This window comes from Melopsittacus undulatus, chromosome 9 (assembly GCF_012275295.1).
Source record: "Melopsittacus undulatus isolate bMelUnd1 chromosome 9, bMelUnd1.mat.Z, whole genome shotgun sequence".
In the NCBI taxonomy this organism is placed as follows: Eukaryota; Metazoa; Chordata; class Aves; order Psittaciformes; family Psittaculidae; genus Melopsittacus; species Melopsittacus undulatus.
In genome coordinates, this window is record NC_047535.1 from 38,104,864 (window position 1) to 38,120,491 (window position 15,628).

Here is a 15,628-nt window from a genome sequence, read left to right on the forward strand (position 1 = left end):
CCTGAAGTGACACTAGTTAGATCTGTAGGAAATAAAACCAGAAAAGATGCAGTTGAATGAGTCTAGTGTATCTCTAGCATAAGCAGCTGTGTCCCTTCAGAAAGCAATCAAGTCTATCATGAAATAAATCTTACTTCTGTTGCACTCACTTCTCCTATGGGGATCATATGCCTCTGAAGAAATTTTCTTGGAAAGTAGCATCTGACCTAATTTGGGGGCAGGGCACACAGTATACACACTTTTTTAATATCACTCTTATACCTAGGATTCTTTCTTGCTTACCAGTTCAAATAGTTACCTCTCTGGTGTATGAATAAAGCAATTGTTTCTGGTTTCCTCCTGTAAGATTTCTCTCTCCCCAGTGTCATATGAAGAGGACAACAGTAATACTGACAATGGTATTAAATTGGAAAAAGGGGGATCATTTTACCTACAAATGAATTACGCTTCCTCTCTACTAATCCATTTCTTTTTTATTGTTCAGACTAGTTCCTTGAGGGGAGGGAGAAAGCTCTAGCTATAAACTTTCACTCTGTGATTTTCTTTCTGGGACTTGTTCCTATTCTAGCTCATTATACTTATTATAACATTGCACATAACGTTATTGCATTCTTAAATAACAGGGGAAAGAATTTAGTGTTTTCATAGAACTTCAGAAGGAAGCATCTGTTCCATTACGAAAGAAATTGGCAGAGCTTCGGAGTAGAAAATTTTTGTGATGGCTTTCTTCCAGAAATTGGGCAGGAATGGGGATATCTAATCTAGAAATAATCACAGAATTATTTAGGTTGGAAGATCTCTTGAGAGCATCTAATTTAACTGCCTTCTCAAGTAGGGCCAGCTAGACCAGAGTCTCTAGGACTTCATCCGTTCAGGCATTTGAGTTTCTTGTCAATGGGGACTCCGCAACTTCCCTGGGCAAAGCTGTCAGTGTTTGACCACCTTTAGTCTTTTCATACGTTGAAGGCTACTGATGTAGTACCATTGCCTTTCTGATGTGAGAGAGCAATCTACACTGTTGTTAGGTGGGGAGCAGAAATTTGTCTCATTTATAGACTGTGAAGTTGAGGCCTGAGGAAGCATACAGAGGTGCACAAAAAGATGTGGCAGAGCTGGAATTAGGATTTTATACTTTGTATTCAGGCTAGAAGCTATGCTGTAAGGTCATATCTTAAAGTATATTAAGAGACTAAATGACAATACTTGCTTGTTGTTGGATCAGCAGCAGCAGAAAACTTTATTAGTCCCAAACTGTAATAAGAATCATGTAAGAAATCTAATTAATGTTATTTATCATGCTGCTGTGTCTAGTCAGCTTCGTAGAAGAGTTTCTTATTGTAGTGAATGTTCAACTGCTAACTGTTCCTGCAGATGCTTTCAGTAGGTCAGTACCTATAAATGGTAACAGTAGGCACTTCATTATTCAGTAGCATTGCACTGTAAGACAGCTGTCAAACAACATGTACAGCATCTCTTAATGCCTCTGAATAGGCTTAAATGTTCTTCGTGTATTTTGATACAAAATTCTTACCTGGATTATGGTTTGAAAGACCCAAGTTTGTTTCAATCAAAAACTCTGAGAACTTGCTTTATTGTTATCATTGAGATACATTGTAAGGTCTATATTTCCCTTTCAGTTAAACAGTAGGAACCGGACTGTAATACCCAGGAAACCTGGAGTGACTAAAACACCATCTGAAGAGGGATGCTGCGTTGTTCCTACATAAAATAGCTCAGCTGGCAGAAAACTGGAGGGAGGAGGAGGAGGACAATGAGAAATGGAAGGGCAAAGTGAAGCACAGTTTTGAGAGACACAGTAGTAAAAGATTAGTTTGTGTAAAATATTGGCGATTTTCCTCAGTTCCTTCTGACCGCAGAAAGTCCATGATATTATTAGGAAGAGACTGTGCATGGGGAAGCTTGAATAGATTTGAGTTATAAGAGCCGTGCAGTCATTTTAGTTTGTCTGTGAAATACATATTGGACAGATTAGCCTATACGACACTGGGCTGTGATCTTTCTCTAATTTTTGCCATCAGGGTGAAAGCAAAATGCTAGTCATAGAACTAGAAGCTGAGACTGGAGAAAAAGGCATTTTTGTGCAGGAAGTTCATAAAGGAACTCGGTGCACGAAACTCATTGTCAGCACAGCAGACAATGTCAGACAGTTGATCCTTGTGCTGACAATGAATTTGAAATAAAAAGATGTATGGTGTGTTATTTCCTTTTCTGTAATACCTTATGCTCTTGGTAGTTGGATTCTGGTATTACAACTTCTAAAATGCTTTATAAGCAATTATAAGATTTTGGAAATGCAAGAGGTTTCTTTCAAATTAGAAAGGGAAAAGGATACAAGTAATACTGGTATGGAAGCTATCGGAATTTGTTATTTATAGTGGATGTTTTCTGTAGCAGTCATAGAATTATAGAATAGTTAGGGTTGGAAAGGACCTTAAGATCATCCAGTTCCACCCCCCCTGCCATGGGCAGGGACACCTCACACTAAACCATGTCACCCAAGGCTTCATCCAACCTGGCCTTGAACACCGCCAGGGATGGAGCATTCACAACTTCCCTGGGCAACTCATTCCAGTGATAGAATCATAGAATAGTTAGGATTGCAAAGGACCTTAAGGTCATCTAGTTCATGATAACCTGGTTAATTCTATGCCTGCCTAAATATCACCTTTGTTACTGAGTGAGCAGTAATAGAACTTCAGTATTTCGTATTTTTGAAGGAGTAAAGATGATATGGCTTTTATGGTTCTGGGGACAGACTTTTCAACAGGGCCTGTTGTGATAGGCCAAGGAGTGATGGCTTCAAAACAAACGAGGGTAGATTCAGACTAGATGTAAGGAAGAATTTTTTTACAACGTGAAAACATTGTCACACAGGTTGCCCATAGAAGTGATAGATGCCTCATCCCTGGACACATTCAAAGTCAGGTTGGATGGGGCTCTGAGCAGCCTGATACGTCCCTGCCTGTGGCACAGAGGTTGGACTAGATGACCCTGAAGGGTTCCTTGTAATGCAAACCATTCTATGATTCTATGAAAGAGCACATTTTTTCCCCTTATTTGAATATGCAGTCTGTGTGCACATAGATACAGTGTCATGACACTGGAAAATCGAAAAGCAGTTCTTTGCTTTCTGATCTGTGTCCTGACTTCTAATATGAGCACAGGAACAGTAAGATTTAGTAACTGCTTTCTGTCAAAAAGGTCACTGTTTTCTTTAACCTACTGGGTTTGGGTTTTCCTACTTTCTCTGCCGTTGTACAAAATCTTTGGGAAGGAGTTCATGGGAAGTGAGTGTTCAGAATCTGCTATTTAAACACTGTATACAAATTGCTGGTGAGTTGGGTAGAGTTCCTGATAGCCAGGGCTGACCAGATGCGTGTGTGTGCGCGTCTGTACGCACACACACATGCACACACGCACAGATATGTGCATATACTGTCACTGAATGTATGGACCCTCTATCTATGTTACTGTTGCATGGCTCAAATACTCCATGCTGTTTTCAGATCAATGTGGACAGGATGCCTACTTTGTTTTGTGGGAAGCCTAAGAAATTAAAAGCAGGTTCAGCTTAGCCTTTCTTAGTATTACAAAGGCTTACAAACAAAAGTGATTCCCTTCCCCAATGCTTTATTAATATAGAGTGGAAGAGGAAAGAAAAGTAAGATTATTATTGGTACTGCTATAGGCAGCTGAGCTTGTTCTTGTGCCTACTCCAAAGGGACAAGGAAGAGAGAGCAGAAAAGATCAAATGAACCTTTGGGAGACTTTTGTAGGCACAGAGGTGGATAAAGATGCAGAATTGCATTTGTTATGGGGAAACGTATGTGTGCAGCTCTCATGTAGTTGCTCAGATGAGTATATGACTTTCACTGAGACAGCAAAATAATGCCAGTAAGATAGATCACTTCCTCTCTTATTGTGTATGTATTGAGAAGGTTTGTTATTTTTATAGTACTTCTGGAAAGGATCTTCAAGTTCTCCGTCAGCTTTTGTTAATTAGGTCAGACAAGACTCCTGTGAGTTAAGTCAGCTTAAAGAGATCACTGAAACTCAGAGCTGGAGCATAGTAGCTATTTTAACAGTAAACCAAAATTCCTCAGAGTTTAAGATGTGATGTGAGGACTCTTTTAGTTGAAATGGAAGATGACTGTAAAGAGAACAAACATAACTGCCCAATTTAGAACTTGGTCAGATCAGTTCAATAAAGGTAATTTGCTACTTTTATGCAGTAGGAGAGTGGGGGAAAAAGTGTGGAGTGACTTCTGGTTTCAGAAGTAAGACCTAATGGCGTGGGGAATAGAAGGAATTTTTTGCCAGTTGAACCTGAAACAAATTTCTTATTGTCTCCTTTTAAATTTTCTGAGGATTGCGATTGGAGGAAAAGAGAGTGGGTAAGAGGGCTTGGCGCGATTGAAGCTGATTTGAGTGGTTTAGGGTGTCCCTAAAATTGAAGCTCTACTTCAAAACTCATCTTAAAAACCAACTAACAGACAAACCCCACCAAGATCTGTTGACTGAATCGCTAATGTAGTTTACTCTTGTAGTAGAGTATTTTGAGGCCTTTTTCTTTAGTTAGATGTCTTTTGCTTTGTATCTGATAAAATATGGAACTGCTGATGGATTTTTCTAAAATATGTAGACAGAAAAAAAGTATGGTGTGATCCAAACCAGACATGCTGCACCTGAGGTCACTTCAGAAGGTCTCCCTTGAAGGAGCAGTACTCCTCCAAGTTAAGGCTGAGCATATTTCATACATACCTACTGTTCTGTACAAGCAAACTCGTGCCAAGATATACTTACAGAATGGTACTGCACATTGGTATTGGTCCTTTTTCCTCTTTTGGAGTAATTTTCAAGCTTACCTGAAAATCAGAAATTCCTTTAGGATGATCATTCAGGTATTGTAAAAGACACCTCTAAAAATAATTGTAGGAGCTAGTCTGGTTGCCATTAGGAGGGAGACTCAAAAGTTAGCACTTCATTATCTGTATTCTTGTGTTCTAATGTTTGGCAGTATTATGGATATTTTTACATATTTATTTTATGTGGCCAAAACCTCAGGTACGAGTTTGATGCAGTTGACAGCCTCATTAAGTGCTGCACAGAATATAGGGGAGACTAAGAGTAAGTATTTCCACTTCTAGTAGCATCTAGTTCTTCAGTTTCTCAAAGGGAGCAGTGCACTGGGAAAGCACCCAACTGCTTAGCAACCTAATTGGAGGATTTAGCAGATTTGTCATTTGATTACTGGAAAATACTTGAACCTTTTTCCTGATTGGATTGTGAAGGGTACGTGCAGAATGATTTGGAGGATGCGGAGTGATGAATACATCATGGAAGGAGAAAAATCATCAAACTATAGAATAGGCCAAATTGGAATGGATCTTAAAAGATTATCTGGTCCAGCCTTTGGTGGGAAGGGGGCCTGGATGAGACTATGTAGCCCCCTGTCCAATTGCGTCTTGGAAGCATCCAGCATCCCTGGGGGAGTTATTGCAGTGAATGATTGTTACTGTAAAAAATGTGTGAGATGAAACCTTTCCCAGTGCAACATACACCAGTTGCCCCTTTGCTTCTCCATGTGGCTCTTTGTGAAGACAGAGCCCCCATCCAACCTGTAGCCACCCTTTAAGTACTCGAGTACTGTGATGAGGGTCCTCCTGAGCCTACTTCTTCAGAGGGCAAAAGACCAAACACCTTTTGTCTTTCCTCACAGGGCAGGTTCTCCAGCCCTTTGATCTTTGTGGGCCTCCTTTGGGCCCACTTCAGTCTGTCTGCATCTTTCTTGAATGGTGGGGACTGAAATAAAAACCACAATGTAGAAGTGTCTCAGTGATTTATGTCTACTCATTACCTTAGGCAGTTAGAAGATTTTGTACCTAAAATTGTAGGCTTTTGTGCTGCTTAATTATGTTGGGTTTGGAAAGCTGAGTGAAAGTCCTTCTCATGCTTTATTAAATTGAGGCTTGCATTTACATAAATTAATTAGCCACAGTTTCTTGGAGGTCTTTAATGGATATCATGACCTCTGCATTTCTTCTCTGGTGGAACAGTCCTCATGTAAAATCTACACAGTATTTATTAGGTCACTGCTGTAAAACGCAGTCCAGTTGAGTACATCTGCCTGCTAGCACTGACTTGTTGAAGTTCAATGTAAGTGTTTCATGTCTTAAGACTGCAAAGGGTTCCCATTATTATTATTTTTCCCCTCCCTATTTTTCAGAGATTTAATGCAGTCAGTCTCTCAGCAATTTGTGGAAGCCTTTGAGCTTTAAGGAATTAGAAGTAGGCATAAGCTTTTATGAGAGTAAAATAAGATTAGTTTGTAAGCAACTCTTTTATCATTAAAATTTGAAAAATTACTGTAATTGGTTTGAAAGTTACTTTCCTTTGCAGAACACAAAACTTATGGTTAGTTTATTGGATTCAAAGAAAAGTATAACCAGGAGCAATATCTGCAGTACCCTTTATTTACTTCCACATACAGATTTATGATGTCATTTAAGATTATTTGCATCAACTAGATAGTTCTCAGGTATTTTCAAACAAACAAACAAAAGGTTGACTATAAAACAGAAATACAGAGTATTAATCAGACTCTATGGGAGGAATATATGTTTTGAGTTGCCATGGAGATTTTAATAGATTTTTCAAATCAAGACAGAATTAAATGTAAGTCACCTTCTGGTGTCCTTGGCAAGTCCTGCTGTGACAAACTGTGTACAGGGTGGTTTTATCATTTCTTGCTTTGTAGGAGAATGTTATTTAGGTATTGATATGAGAGGCCATAATAGGCTCTTTTATTTTAGTGAACGGCAGGGAATCGCTGCCTTCCCAATACTGAAATTCATGGCAAATTGTGGGGGGATTTGGGGGGTTTGTGATTTTTGTTTGTTTTTTTTTCAGATTAATTTTAAATCTTTGAAGTTTACAGTTAACAAAGAGTAATTTCCTTTCAGAACAATATCCAGTCTACTGCATGTGTTACAGTGTACTCGTGAAGTACATGTGCAATATTTGAACATGGGAAATGGATTTTATTGAATGCTGGATTCAGACTATCTGTGAACAGAAAACCAGCAAGGAAACAGAATAGAATTTGCTCAGGGGAAACTAGTGGCTGACCTGCAGGTGCTTTCAAACTTACTTCTTTTGTGCTGTAAAATGACTGAACACTTAATTACATTAGACCAGGGAAAGAAGATATTAATCCAAAAGCCAAACAGGAGTCTGACAGTTTCTTTAACTACAGAGACCTGGTTTATTCCAAATATGATGTTATGACAGAATTGCACTTGAAATAGGGGCAGGTAGTAGTGTGGCTTGATTTTAGTCATCTACAGATGTGTTTTGAGGAAACATGGCAGTTTGTTCTGGGTTTGTTTTATTTTTAAAGAACAGAAAATAGAGAAAAGGGGGTGGGGTGGGGAAAGGAGGTAGGGGAAATGGCAATCTGGCTTTTTGGTGTGAGTGAGCAAGCTTGTGTGCATGTATAAAAACTTAGAAGGGAAAAGGCTAATCATCCCTAAAGGGCATTTATTGGAACTAAAAAGCCAGTTTGTTGGATTTCATATTATAGAAGACAGAGATGTTTTTAAAATAGAAAAGCAAAGAACATCTGTCCTTTTGGCAGCCTGTATGGCACTGTCGTCCACGTGGAATCAGGAAGTGTCCTTCGGTCTTATGTTGATGTATGTTACTTTCTAGCCATAACTGTTTCTGTTGTTTCTAACCATAAGACTTGGAGAGGAAAAGGTAACAAACATAATAATTATAGCTATTAATAATTATTGTAAATTATATGCTCCTATTTAACATAATTATATGTGTTTTCTAAGGAAAGTGGGTAATAGGAAGTTTTGTGCATGGGAGAGGTAGAAAAATCACTATTAAGAATTAGTATATACATGCAGTAGTAGTAAAAGCCTTGTGGCTGGAGCAGCATAGACCGCTGTAGCTGCAGCAGTGCACAGCCATCTCTTGGCCTGCCAAATCTGATTACTCTGCATTGTTGCATTTGGCTGGAGTGGAGGTTCTGGTTGACTGTTGTGTCCTTCTAAAAAAACAGGAATAAAAATGCATCTAAATTGCTAGAAAATGAATAGATACTTGATTTTACATAAGGTATTAAGGTGAAATTAAAGCATGTACCAAGATTATTAAAGACCCATTTCTTTTTCTTTATTTCAACTTCCAGCCGTATGATTATGGACATAACTGTAGAGATAATTGGTAAATAAAAATTGACCTAAAATTGTAAGTAGGATTGCAGATGCAAGCCTTGAAGAACCAGAGAAATGCTGCTCCCCTCAATTTAGTCTACTTTTTCTGTAAGAGTTATAAGACCTTGTATTTTGTGGTCAATTACTGTATGGTAAGGAGACTGTAAACCCTACTCCTCGTGTTTCAGCTATTCTCCAGTGAATACTGAGTGAGTGTGACCTCTAGAAAGAGGGAGAGCCCATAGGGTGCTGAAGCACGTAGACTTGAAGCACTTGGTTTCTGCATGTCAGGTAAAAATGCTTAGGAATGGGGAATATCTGCCTTCATGGTAAGGTTTGAATATTTTTTAGTAAGCTAAGCCCTAAGAACCATACATTGAGCCACAAATGATAATGAAAATCTGAATGGCTGTTTGTTAGATTGTCAAAATAAAGAGGTTCTGCATGTGGTCATGCAATCAAAAGCCATTGTAAATCATACGTACAGGAGCCAGGGTTGTTTTTGGTTATTGTTTATGCTCATTTTCTTGAGTGCTGGACTTTCTCTTTGAGCAATTTCCTCATAACATGTTTTTTGTGAATGCTGGAATGAAAAGGGGAGAATAAACTTAAAATGTATCTTTGGAGACCACTCACATAATTCTTGAGCTTGCTGCCTCTTAGTTTTGAGCTAATAGTGATTCATGGCCTTTGGAGAAATGTGTTCTCCTTTCAGAAATTGTCTCCTGAAGTTGTATTGTTTAATAGGAGTTATCATACAATGTTTTGCACATAAAGATTGCTTAATACAGAAGGACTACAAAGAAGTTAATGTATGCACTAATTGCACTTAGGAAATTGGGGAGGTTTCTGCATGAGTTGTCATTTGGCTTCTTCACATCTTTATTGTTTTCCTCTTCCTTGGTTTTTTGTTCCATTCTTCATTTAGAAGCAGAGTCTTGTGCTGGTTTATTGATCATAGATACAGCCTTGGGTTTAGTTGTAAATGTTGATTGAATATTAAAAGAACAGTGATTGCCAAGTTTGATTTCAAAGTATTTAGCTACTGTCCCTGTACTCTATAGTAAGTGCCTCTTCAGGTGGTGAGAATACTTTATGATTGTACATTTACCCCTAAAAATAACGTACTACCTTTGAGGAAAAATAAATACATTATCAGTTGATATGAGAAGTTAAGACCAAAAGATAAATGAATTTAGGACATGCTGATGGATTATAAAACAAATGCCCGTTTCTTTTTAGTGCCAGTACTCACTGCCAAGATCCAGTGTGTTTCAATGAGATCCAATCCATATTGTGGAAAAAAATGTTGATGCAGTAATGGAAAACATAAATCACATCTAGACTTATATTATTTTCTGATAATAGCCACTGATACATATATTCCTCTTTGTATCAGTGGCTTCCTGCTGGCATAGGCTCTAGCTTATTTTCTTTCAACACAAATGCATGCTGCTGCTGGTCCTGAAGAGCACTGCAAACGTTGAAGGCACACAAACACTGCTTGGCCAAGCACTGCCTCTGGTGTGTGGCCAAGAGTGGCTTCTGTGGCTCTTGCACCAGCAAGTTCAGAGATGTGGGGAATTGCAGGGGGGAAGTAATAGCTTTGGGTACAAAGAAATTGAATGGTTTTTTAAAAGTGCTGAAGTCCACTCTTTTGCTCAAAGCCTTATCCTCAACAGTTAAGATTACATGCATGTGGGACTTGTCACAAGGCTTTCTGGGGCTGATACACTACATGAAGTCTTTCTTTTTCCTGTGTTTTGCTGAACTGTGTGTTGATTTTGGAAAGTCCAAAGGACTTTAACAGATTTTGAAGATCAAGAGTCCCATGTTCTTTACCGGAGGGGTGGTTTTGGGGGTGTTTGGCTTGTTTTTACGTTGTTTTGTTTGTTGTTGGGTGGCGGCTTGGTTGTTTTTTGGGGGTGGTTCTTTAGTAAAATAACAGCAGCCTGAAATCAAAGACCTTTGCACAGTAGGGGAAATAGCATTCTTTGCCACCAAGCGTTAGCCCTTTGATCTAAATTAAATTGCAGTTGATGGAGCAGATTTCAGTTTATTCTTTCAGAATTGTCCTTAGAGGTGACGGGGAATTTGTGAATGCTCGCTCTGTAGTCTCTGTAAGGGCAGGCATTCAGAAATAAAGCTGAGATTGCGTCCTTTCAGAAGGAAAGGGAGGTTGTTATTTAATACCTCTCTGGACCCCTCACGCCACTGTTAGCTGGCATTGCAGCTGAAAGGGGCAGTTTGTCTCCTTCCCATCCCCCTTCCAGAGCCCATTCACACCCTGTCCTCTCTGGCAGCAGATGGGTATGTAGGCACCAAGTGGACTGAGGAGCTGTCCTGTGCTGCCACTTGGCAGCTGATTAGGGGGAGTTTGACCCTCACTCTTGTTTAATCCAGGACTTAATTATAAACCTACATCTTTGATAAACAGTGTCACAGTTCTAGGAAAAGGCATTATTACCTTACAGTAAAGTCTTTTAATTTCAGAATAATACAATTATTTTTTTCTTATGAGTTAGCTTAAGCTCAGTTTATTGTGTAGAAATGCAGGTATTGTCAGTGTTTCCTAATGCAGTAGTTACAGTGCTAGCAGTGACCCTAGGGCCATTACTTTTCCACACTTTCCACTACTGACAGCACATAATATTTTTGTCTATTTTTAGACAGGGTAAGCCAGTAAAGCGTTGAAGGCAATAATTTTATTTCGGGAATCTATCTGTACCTTCCTCTGTTATTTCTCCTGAGAGCCTGAGAACTTGAGGTAATAGTTAATGAAGTCTTTTTGTCCTATATATAACCTGACATCCTTGGCCATCTTGCAGAGTACATGCTGAAGATGCCATGAGTTACCCGTTTTAAGGAGTAAGGTAGTAACGTTTTTGGTCTCAGAGTTTTTGTTTTGACCTAAATAGCTCAAGCTTAATTTGAAGTGCACAAAGCCAGTTATGTTCCACAGTGAGGTAAAGTACAGTTTCTCTGTGCATCAGGTCACTGTCTGGTGAGTATCTAGTGATTTTAAATGCTGCTTACGCTGATGGTATCAGATGGACTTGTTTTCTTATTAGAGGAACATGCTTGAAAGCCGGCTTAGACAGGATTTGATGAATTTCTAAACTGTAGCATAGATAGTGGCTCATAATACTAAAAGAAAATTATCTTCTTTTCTGGGAAAACTGGGAAAGAACAGCATCAGGGATTCTATTTAACCTTTCTTTCTGTGTGTTTACGAATGAAAAGGAAGCTGTAAAGAAACAGGTGTCAGGTTTTCATGAATGTGTTGATAGAGTTAATGGCTTTAATAAAATGAATGTAAATAAAACATTAATTAGGGAATGTTTGATGGAATGGAAGAAAGGAAAGAAGAAAATGTGATCTTAACCACTCTGGGTTTTTCTTGTAACCACCAAGTAACTTTAAAGGATATTGTATATAGCTGTTACTAGTATCTTCGCATCAGTGTGTGTGGTGACAGAAACTTGGTCTTGGAAGTTATTGACCCATGTGCTGGATCCTTAGATAGATGTAGTCTATTTTCAGTATTTTGAAGTATTTCTTTTTAAAGAAACCATCCTGTCACTGTGAACGGGGAGGTGCATATTGCATAAACACTATGTGCTTTTTCAGAAGACATCAAACTCTGTCACCTTTCTCCTGCTCAGGCAGAAAGACGTGTGCAGTGTTGCAGATCTGTTTGAATTGGCACAGCACTGGGCTCTGAAGATCTGCCCCAAGTTTCTCAGAACTTATGGCAGTTATTCAGTGGACCTCAGATGTTAAACAAACCCTCTGCCCTAAATATTGGGAAGACTTTGATTTGTACTTTCATGCAGGGAGCTTGGCTGTTCCATTTCTCTCATATTTTGTCCCCTTTTGTCTCATTATTTCTCAGGATGGAATCATAGAATAGTTAGGGTTGGAAAAGACCTCAAGATCATCCAGTTCCAACCCCCTTACCATCGACAGGGACACCTCACACTAAACCATGCCATGCAAGGTTTCGTCCAACCTGGCCTTGAACACTGCCAGGGATGGAGCATTCACAACCTCCCTGGGCAACCCATTCCAGCACCTCACCACCCTAACAGTAAAGAATTTCTTCCTTATCTCAAACCTGAACTTCCCCTGTTTAGAACCCATTACCCCTTGTCCTATCACTACAGTCCCTAATGAAGAGTCCCTCTCCAGCATCCCTGTAGGTCCCCTTCAGATACTGGAAGGCTACTGTGAGGTCTCCACGCAGCCTTCTCTTCTCCAGGCTGAACAGCCCCAACTTTCTCAGCCTGTCTTCATATGGGAGGTGCTCCAGTCCCCTGATCATCCTTTTGGCCCTCCTCTGGACTTGTTCCAACAGTTCCATGTCCTTTTAATGTTGAGGACACCAGAACTGCACACAATACTCCAGGTGAAGTCTCACAAGAGCAGAGTAGAGGGGCAGGATCACCTCCTTTGACCTGCTGGTCACGCTCCCAATCTGAGCTTGTCATAACCTTTCCCAGGTTCTTTCTCAGTTATTTCCCAGTTATTCCCAGAGATGCATATATTTGTCTTTATTTTGATGAAACCTTAGTACATTTTCTTCTATTTGCTAAATTTTATTCGGTACTTCCTGCTTTCCGACATTACATCATTTTTTGTTTGTTTATTGTTACTATAACTGTTATGAAAGGACAAAGTAGAATAAGTGTTGATGTCATTTTGCCTGCAGTTAAAAAGCTGTCTGGATGATTTATTTAGCTGACAAAAAGTGATACAAAGAGGTGTTTTAGTGGTTACTTGCAGAGGTACCAAAGTGAAATGGAGATACCCAGTTGGCTTTCACAAGAGGAAAGTATGGTGACCAATCCAGTGCCAAAAGGATACAAACCAAAGAGTTGTTTTTAGTCAATTTTTGTCTGGCCCTTGTGTCACAGGATGTAACCAGAAAGGCAGTTTGTTTTAGGGGAACTGTCAGCATCACTGACAAACTTAGAATTGAATGGGTGATTTTAATGAGCCAGTTAGGCTTGTTGTGGGATTTTGGTGTCATACTCTGAAGTAGCTGCTGAGTTTGCTGTCTCAGATCTGACAATAATTGCAGGCATGTCAGCTCTCACTGTAATACTGCTGGCTGTCATCACGTGAATCTACATTAGAAACACATCTAAATGCAAGTATTTAACGGTTACTCCATTCCCAGTATGGTAGTCTAGAAATAACATAATTGTGATTTGATATTTCTATTGAAATAAATGGCATTGCTGTGTCAGATAAAGCATTCTAGTTAAAGTATTCAAATAGTTGCATAAAAGGGAAAGACAGACATTGGGTATATTTTCATATTTAAAAATGATGTGTGTGAAACAAGCTAAAATTAATCTTTTCTAGTTCTCGGGTTAATTTTTCCTAAAAAGGCCATGCCCTGTTCTAAGATACAATTTTTCAATACCTTAGTTGTTCATTCCATTACCATCTTTAAGGTTTGTTTTTTTTCTTTGTAGGTAGATGTGGGAAATACATAACTATGTAGCTCACAGGGATTGCCAAAAAAGACAGGATTTTCTTACACATGGACTGAAACATACACTGTGTGTATAACGTTTGTACATGGTATGACTTCCTAATGCAGAGTGATACTATCTCAGTTGCCCTTTTTTTTTGAGAGAGAGAACATTACTGTACAGTGAAACCCACCATATTTCTGATGGAATTCTCCCGTATTATTAAAGGATATCAGAAAGATGTACCTTATAAATCTAACTTTTGTTAAAGGTCCTTAAATTGCCTTGGCCAGGGCCTTCTGATGGGTGTCCCTTTGGGTTTTCTAGACAAACCATTTCCTTTTTTCCTCCTGCCCTATTATGTTGAATCTCTTTACCAGTTCCAACTCAGATGAAAAGATTAATTTTCTTGGAAATAAGTGGCAGTGTAGAGGGAAGAAATGTAATGTTATTACTCCTTCCATAGAAAGCACTGGAATGCGATTTCATCCCTACTGTGAAGCAGAAGGTAACTCAGACAGGAACAAGCTTTGAGAAGCCAGGCTTCATAATGTACACTGCTTCTTGCCCTTATGCCTTATGCACTAGTGTCTGTGCAGTGAGAATTAGGGAATTCTCCAGCTGAACATGAACCATTTTTAATTCTCTTGCCTTTTTCTGGCAGATCTGATTCTTGATGGGGTTCACTGTACAAGTGCCAGTCAGAGTGTGCATAAAGGAGGCAATAGAGTGAGGAGGTTTGAGACTACTTTTTTGGCAGCCTGTATTTCTAATGGGTTAAACTGGCTGTGCTCCCACAGTGTTGCACTTGCATAAGTAAGTTACCAATAAAAAGATTTTTTTTATACTATTGGTAATAGTCCAATGGCAGGGGTTATTATATGGATTATTCTGTTGTGGTTCTTGATTACTGCTGTGTTTATCTCCATCATAGAGTTTTGGCTTAAAAACCAGACAGAAACAGGAAAAAATTATTCTCCTGGCTCATAGGCATTTTTACTGCTGTGTCTTAAGTTCTACAAGCATAGAATCTGGTAGATTGAAAGGAACTTCGTGGGGGGGCTCCAGTACAACCTATTCCTCCCCAGAGCTGAACCTACTAGAGCATGTTATTGATCTTGTCCAGCTAAGTTCTGAATGTTTGTGAAGATCCCACAACCTGTCTGGGTAAAACTCTGTTTCACATTTTGGCCACCCACAAGGGAGGTTTTCCCTTTATCTAAGTTGGAATTTCCAGTGTCTGTTGCCTTTAATCCTGTTCTGTTTCACCTGTGAGAAGAATCTGCATTCAGCTTTTCTAAATATTCTCACCTGGCAGTTGTACATGGTAAATAAGTACTCCAGTGACTAGTGAAGAATTACCTCCCCTGACCTGCAGGCTGCATATACAGCCTAGTACATGGCTGGTCTTTGCTGCAAGGACAGCACTGCAGGCTCCTGTTCAGCTTCTTCACAGGATCACCAGGTTGTCTTCCATAAAGCTGCTGCCAACCAGTTGAGTTTCCCCATTTTCTAGTGCCAACCTTTTCTTCAGAAATTGTCAACCATGTCAGAGATAACTGTACATGGCCTTAACTCCGATTGCAAGTTGCATTGATAAAGTTAGCAATAAATGTAGGACTTCTGCAGGCAGTAAGTAACCTTCCCTTGACACTGTGATTAAAGAAATTAACAGTGCAGAATAAAATACAGCATTTGGGAAATGGTTTAAAAACAGATGAATTGATAACAAAGCAGTTGAAAATGGAGGATTGTTATTCAGTGCTGCTGCTTGTAATAGGACTCTGTTCTTGCCTCTTTGTTACTCGCTGTTCTCATAATAGGATCAGAAAAAATTGGTGCAGTCTCATAAAATTTGCTGATGATGCAGAATTAGAAAGTTAAATAACGATTAGTTCA

General features: G+C 39.2%; 1 protein-coding gene across 1 annotated transcript in view; it reads left to right on the plus strand.

The window, feature by feature from the left end:
• The window catches only part of DOCK3 (dedicator of cytokinesis 3), a 204,284-nt gene that overhangs the window by 34,485 nt on the left and 154,171 nt on the right, over positions 1 to 15,628 (plus strand).